Here is a 7,290-nt window from a genome sequence, read left to right as displayed (position 1 = left end):
GAAATAAAACAACACACCATATACCACCAAAGAATATAATAGTGAAGAAAAAAGAAACCACTTTTTTTTTTTTTTTTAATTTAAACTAACTTCTTTTATTAGCTAGAACAAAAGCTTTTGCCAGGACTGCAACAACAACTTCTTTTCCTTCTTCTCCTTCTGAAATGTCCCTTCTCCTTCCCAAATTCCTTACAACTTCTGAGTTCACATCCAAGCAAAATGCAAAATTCGTGCACTTGTGCGTTCGATGCTCCTGTCAGATTCTCTGTTTCTCTCCACATCTTCTTACACTTTCAGTCTTCACGCTGTCCTGCCGTGATGAGTTTGACGGAAGAATTGGTAAACGTTAAGAGAGGATTTCCCTGCCTCCCTCCCCAGAGCTGGTTTCCTTAGTGCATTTCACTCAATCCCAGGCCGGCAACGATGCACGCTCACTTCAAGCGCGCAAGGCTCACAGCTGCTCGGCTAAATTCGGCTGTAATCGGCTAAACTCGGGCATTGTCATCTGCATTCGGCTGGACTCTACCCTTCGGCACGGCTCGGCTCGCTTCGGCCGAACTCGGAGCTGTTCTGTGCGCTCGGCGCGCCTCGGCTCGCTTCGGCCGAACTCGGAGCCGCTCAGTGCGCTCGGCACGGCTCGGCTCGCTTCGGCCGAACTCGGAGCCGCTCAGTGCGCTCGGCGCGGCTCGGCTCGCTTCGGCCGAACTCGGAGCCGCTCTCTGCGCTCGGCGCGACTCGGCTCGCTTCGGCCGAACTCGGAGCCTCTCCGTGCGCTCGGCGGGGCTCGGCTCGCTACGGCCGAACTCGGAGCCTCTCCGTGCGCTCGGCGGGGCTCGGCTCGCTTCGGCCGAACTCGGAGCCGCTCTCTGCGCGTTCGGCTGAGCTCGGCTCCCTGACGGCGGGCAAGCGGCCCCGCCTTACGTTAAACTCGCCCGACTCGGGGCTCTCCTGCTGCCGCGTCCCGCGGGCGGCCCGGCCATCGCACGGACACGATCGGGAGCGCGGCTCGGTTCGGCTGAGCTCGGCTCGGTTCAGGCAGCCTCGCAAGCCTGGCCTCGGTTCGCTCGAGGCCGTCAGGTTCCGCCGGTCTCGCCTTGGTTCGGCTGAGCTCGTTCCATTCGGCCGAAGGAGGCGTCGTTCGCTCGTGTTTTTTACAAATATCTTTCTATATTGACTGTATATTTCTATATTTAGTTTTATACTTCTATAATACTTCCATTATTCCAAATAAAAACCCCATCTCTAACCAGATGAATACAAAAAACCCTTCTTTTAAAGGATATTGAAATATTTTTATTTATACTTTGTATAATTATACATTCATATTTTAATTTATCGTTTCTTTGGATGTATTACATTAATAATGACATATATATATAAAATTTTAAAATAGATTTAAATTATTATTTAAATTATGTATAACATCTACTGCTACAACTAATTTTTTCTTATATTTTTAATTTTTATATTTATCTGTATGTATTTATTATATATTTCTAAACTTAGATTTCTACCTTTATATTATTTGTATTTATAATTTTTACAATCAAAACCCTGCCTATTGACCAATAAAGAAAACCTGGTTTATTTAAGTATTTTAAAAATATTTTCATGTTTATAATTTTCATATTTATATTTATAATTTGTTCAATATTAGATGAGAACACACCTGCTCCTGCACTGCTCCCTCTCCTGGGGACCTTGGGGTGCCCCAATGGCATCAGAGCCCTGAGTCTTCACCCCCTTCTCCTCTACTTAGAAACTACACTGGAACTTTTTTCTGGAAACAAAGACATTACCTAAATCCTCTCCCCGTGTCCCAGACAGATGGATATTCAGTTATTAGTTGGCTGGGCAGCAGTTTCTTAAATAGAATGATAAACAAGATGTGAACATTTCAGCTACAAGCAAATAGGCAAATCTGAACAAGGTACTGGTGGGCGACCACTGAAGTTATTTTGAAGGAATTTTTTAAACACTAAAATACTGATACCACAAAAATAAAGCAAAAAGCTAACTACTGGCTAAGAAAAAATTAACTTTTGACAGCAACAACATTCCAACCACACAGGCTTTTTCCCAATGTCATACCTTACAACTACCTCTCTTGGGAATTCTCATCACGTATCCCAAAAGGAATAAATACCTCAGAGCGTCCTAAAGCAAAAAATAGCACACATGAGCTCCTCACACTCCCGGGAGGCCGGCACAGCGTGCACTGAGTCTGCAACAAATTCTGCTCACTGAGGGTCTGCAAACAAAGGTTCAACTGATGAACTGAACTGATTTTAAAGGGAGGTTTTCTAAGCACAGAAGCACAACAAAGAACAAGCAAAAACAATTCTTAAAAACAACCTGCAAGCTTTGTTTAGCATATATGCAACTGATTTCCACCCTGTGGCTTCTCACTTTGATTTGTCTGTAGGTTCAGGAAGATGACAATGCACACTCTGCCTTCCGTGAGCCCCCCACAGCAGCTGAGCGCTGCTCCGTGTGCTCAGATCATCAGGAACTAGATTACACGTGCCCGGATGGACTGGAACTGCTCTGCTGCAGATTCAGGAGACGATGGCAGAGAGGGGCTGGCCGAGGCGTCGTCCCAATTCCATTTCTGTGTGACGAGAAGCGGTTTGTTCCCAACGGGTGCAACAATCCCCAGCTCGCTTCCATGGTGAGTACCAATGGCACACAAATGGCAGCCTGAGGAAATCGTGTTCTGGGCTCTAAGTGCTTGGGACAGGGTCTGATTTTTTGTTTTGCATCTGGATGATGATTAGTACGACAGGGCCCTGATTGATGACATGGCAGCACAGAATTAAAAACTCCTCAATAGGATTACATCGACTTCTAGGAAAAGACAAAAGCCTAGGACCCTTCTGAAATCTATTTTTAATGCGAAGCACACAGATTGTCACTATGCTGCGCCTTCCAGCTTTTCAAAGCAGCTTACTTCTGAAGACCAGAAAACATTTATTTCTACAGAAACAATGGGCAAACCCCAGGCTAATCTCAGCACTATTGTTTAATAGGGGACTGGCCAGCATGCCAGTCCAGCTTCAAGTGTGCTTTATTTCAGTCTAACATCCCCTCAAAATTCTTCTCGCATCTCCCAACCCTGACATCTTATTTTCCTCTAAAGCTTCTCATCATTAGCAATTTCCAAGTAACATGGTATTTTTACAACATTCAAAAATGTCATGCTGGACTGTGCTACAGAGTAATCTGCAAATATAAGCTTAGCAAAATTTGAATTGACTTGTCCAGAGAAAAAACCTACAAGTGAACACCTACACCTGCCTACAAAGAGCTAACAAGCCCCTGGCAGCTGCCAGCATCAAAGCGCAGCGGATGTTTCTAATACAGGGTAAGGATAACAATATCACCTTCTGTTCTCTCCAGCTTCTTCTCTCTGCAGTCATATTTTGCTTCTTATGATTTTTTTAGTCTCCGTATCTTCTTGGACAGCACCGAGCCCGACGACAAGGATACGAGAGTCTTTCCCTGCCATAGGGAGAGAACCAGGAAAACAGTTAAAAAAAGAACAGGGCAGTTTGAAATTCATACTTGCAACGAGAAGCAGCGCCTAACAAACAGAACAAAAGTAAACAAAGCATGGTACCTCCCTGGGGACAGAAGACTTACAAACTCTCCAGAATTTACAATTTTAGTGACCATCCCCTTCAGGACAGCAGCCAAGTGTCCCATGGGGTGGTGCTGCACCAAAGAACGATCTGAGAGGTTCCAAAGAGTGAAATGCACAATATTTTGCAAAGACAAAAAATCTTGCAAAATAACAAAAATACAATAGATGTAAACTACAGGGTAAGAGTACAAGTGTTCACTTTAAGAGCTGGAACCATCCAGGTGAGCACCTGATAACTGGATCCTCACCAGAGTTTGAACCCTTCAGGACACAGAAGGGTTTTCCCCAGAAACTTCACAGACTGAGTTTTGATAGAAGTACACTTGCCAGACCCTCAGAAACGTCACCCATTCTCCAGGTGTCTGGAGAGAACTGCAAATGGCTCTCACGTAGTTTGAGCTAGTTCTGTAAGGTCTCAGGGTGAATTTCACCAGATGCAACCAAACTGGGCAACTCCCAGTGGGACAGAAGGAACACAAAGCTTGGGTAAGCAGAGCTGCAGCAAATACTGAGGAAACAAACAAAACAGCGTAAAAAATAATAAACCATCCTTTTTTTTTTCTCTTGCTTTTGTTTTTTTCTTATTCAGATCAGCATAGCAATTACAGAGAAGGTGAAAAACTCACCATTACTGAACATTTCATCATCTGTAGGCTGAACATCCTTAGCATAGAGGACTCCAAAGTTAAAATTCACCGATCCCTGGGAAATAAAACCAAATATCGTATGGTAAACAATCAAACAGCAGTCATAAAAATTTGTTTCCTCTAAGGACTATCTGGTATGTATGTATCTTTGCATTACACATTAGAACATACACTTTATACCATCTCCTAATAGGTAATAATTTACCTTTAAACTTTGATAGTATAGCATGAATTTTTAACTTAAACTGGTGATCTATTATTATTAAGTTGGTGCTTAAAGTTATTTCTGCTGTCACGTTCAAAAAAACATTAATTTTTTTTACTGGAATGAGCAATTGATTTCAAAGTCATCAAAAGCCCACCAAAACACAAAGCTGGGTTCACTGGACGGGTCTGTGAGCTAGAAGTAGTTAGGCTTGTACTTCCCTCTTGCTCTTCCAGAACCAATAAATCCTGTCAACAAAACCAGGATCTATAGCCCACTGCTGTGAAAGATTCTACAAGGATGATGGTTTGATTTGTGTTTAGAAGTTTTGATTTGAAATGGCCAGTCCAATGGATAAAGACAGTTTAAGTAGTATTACATTACTATTATTATTATTTCTATTATTATTTTTACTATTACTACTGCTATTGTTATCATCTGCTACTGGAAGAAACAAACCAGTAGTACCTATACTTAATTACTTTTATTTCCAGGAAATAATAAAGAAAAAGAACCAAACCAAAAAAAGTCACTTCCTACCTTTTATATCAAGGGATGAAAAATTTCTCTTGGGCTCTTCTCCAATTTATCAAGACTCATAGCAATGAAAGGCAAACAAAACAGTGCTTTACAGAAGGCCAAGTGCACGTTTCAAGGCTGAACCACCAACTGATTGCAGTGACAGCAGTTACAACATGAATCTTTCCTAGAGCCTCTGTTCAATGGAATGTTCTGTGGAACTGCCATTTCTTTCCCAAAATACTAACTTCCAACACTTCCTAAACGTATTTTGTATTTTAAAACCACAGAAGTTAGTGAGACGCTGTGTGGAGGTCAGGTTTAAATTTATTTCCATCTAAAGCACAGAGCTCTGTTCCATCACCCTTCCCTTCGGCTCTACACTGAATCATGGCGAGCATTTGAGGAGTGCCCAATAACCAATTCTATTTCTCTCTTTTTCTAGTTCTCTCTATTCCTAAATAATTCAAGACAAGTCAAATGAAAAATGACAAGTTCAGCATCAAAGTCACACTTTTTCCCTTTGTCTGGTCAAGAACAGGCTCTAAATCCACTTATTGCTGCCTTCAACGATTCAGACTTGCAAAACCATTCTTACATGTTTTACAGGTTTATCATAAAACCCGCAGAACGCAAGCTCTGAATTACAGGAAAAGGTAATTCACAGGCAAATATCTAAAGGGATCACTTATTTGTAAATAACCTTGATAGAGAGCGCACTGAGAACCTTTCTGTAGGACTCTAAGGGAGACGTATTTTCTCAGTACCCTGAGTAAACAAGAAAAGCTACGATATATTACAGGACATCCCCACTTTTTCTACATATTCAAATAGGATTTTTAATAAAAACAATTCAGTTAAAAAAGAAGGAAGAAAACCAAGCTAATTTCATTCAGCTATATTTACTCCCGATTTAGAGAAAAAAAAAAAAGTCACGGGTGCTGCAAAGAAAAAAAAAGTGAACCATAAACGCTTACAGTAGAATTTTAAAACAAGTGCTTGGATGAAAGAATCCCATGGTACGTGATGTAGAAAAAAAGTGAAACCAGTATCAGACCTGCCTATTTTCTCACCAGTGTACAAGAAAATCCTAAAAGCAGTATAAAGTCACTGCCTAAAACCGGTCATGGGATGTAACCAAGAACAAGTTAGGCATTTGCTAATCTAGACAGAAACCTTTTCTGGATGCAAGTGTCAGATCACAAGTTTTGTCTTTCAGAAGCTCGACAATGCTGGAAAGCATTTTCCCTGGGGCTCGGGAGGGCAGGGGCGGAAGGGGGGGTGACTTTGCAGATCGCACCTGTGCCATCCCAAGCATACAGCCCGCCTGCTCCCTGTGCTGGGCATTCTCCCGGCCATCTCTGGCGTAACCACTCAGCGCCGCTCCATCCGTTTGCATGGCACTAAGAGCCACGAGCACTAACGCAGGCAGCAGCCCCGTCATGCCGGCGATATCGCAGCGCTCTCTGCTCACAACGCCCAAAACACGGCGGAGCCGCCTCCGCCCGCAGCACCAGCAGCAGTCCGAGGGAGACGGCTGCAGCTCGGGGGCTCGTCCGGCGCCTCCGCCAGCCTGAGGGCAGCCGCCCCACCTGGACCGCGGGAGTGCCTGGTGCCGCTCGCCCAGGGCGGCTCCTGCAGCTCCCGGCCCCCGGCAGCAAAGCACCACCTCGCCCTCCGCCATCGGCGGGCGGCAGCGCCCCCGCCCCCGGCACCGCTGAGTGAGGCCGAGGAACCGAGCGGACGCTCCTTCCGCGCTGCTCAGCTCCGTGCGGGCGGCCAGACGGAGGCTTTGCCCCTCCAGCGTCGCTGTCCCGCGCGGCAGAGGCGCCGGCAGCTGCCCGCGCAGAGCCCCACGCGGCCGCCTGGCACGCCAGCCACTCATGTGCCGCGTCAGCCGTTGCGTCACGCCGCGCCGGCAGCAGGGCCTGCCGGGAGTTGTAGTCTTGGGCTGACAGCCACGGCTCCGTCCCCCGCCACCGGGAGCTGCAGTCCCTCCCGGGCATCAAACGGGTCCTTCGCCCCAGGGCGGGGAAGGACCTGAGGCAGCACCGCTCCTCCCGAATGCCCTCTCTTTTTCCCTCCAACTCTTTTTACTTTTTTCACTCTGTTTTTCACCACTCCCTTCCCTTCCCTTCCCTTCCCTTCCCTTCCCTTCCCTTCCCTTCCCTTCCCTTCCCTTCCCTTCCCTTCCCTTCCCTTCCCTTCCCTTCCCTTCCCTTCCCTTCCCTTCCCTTCCCTTCCCTTCCCTTCCCTTCCCTTCCCTTCCCTTCCCT

General features: G+C 45.7%; 1 long non-coding RNA gene across 1 annotated transcript; it reads right to left on the bottom strand.

Annotated features, from left to right (window-relative positions):
- Positions 1–3,389: 3,389 nt before the first annotated feature.
- LOC131080203 (uncharacterized) lies at positions 3,390–4,516 on the bottom strand. The gene is made up of 3 exons (XR_009114147.1): positions 4,496–4,516; positions 4,270–4,345; positions 3,390–4,151 (listed from the first exon to the last, which is right to left on the bottom strand). It is a non-coding gene; the product is annotated as an uncharacterized LOC131080203 (long non-coding RNA).
- Between the last annotated feature and the right edge of the window lie 2,774 nt (positions 4,517–7,290).

Source organism: Melospiza georgiana, chromosome 2 (assembly GCF_028018845.1).
Source record: "Melospiza georgiana isolate bMelGeo1 chromosome 2, bMelGeo1.pri, whole genome shotgun sequence".
Lineage (NCBI taxonomy): Eukaryota > Metazoa > Chordata > Aves > Passeriformes > Passerellidae > Melospiza > Melospiza georgiana.
The sequence above is the reverse complement of the archived record's forward strand: the minus strand, read 5'-3'. Positions and strand labels throughout refer to the sequence as shown.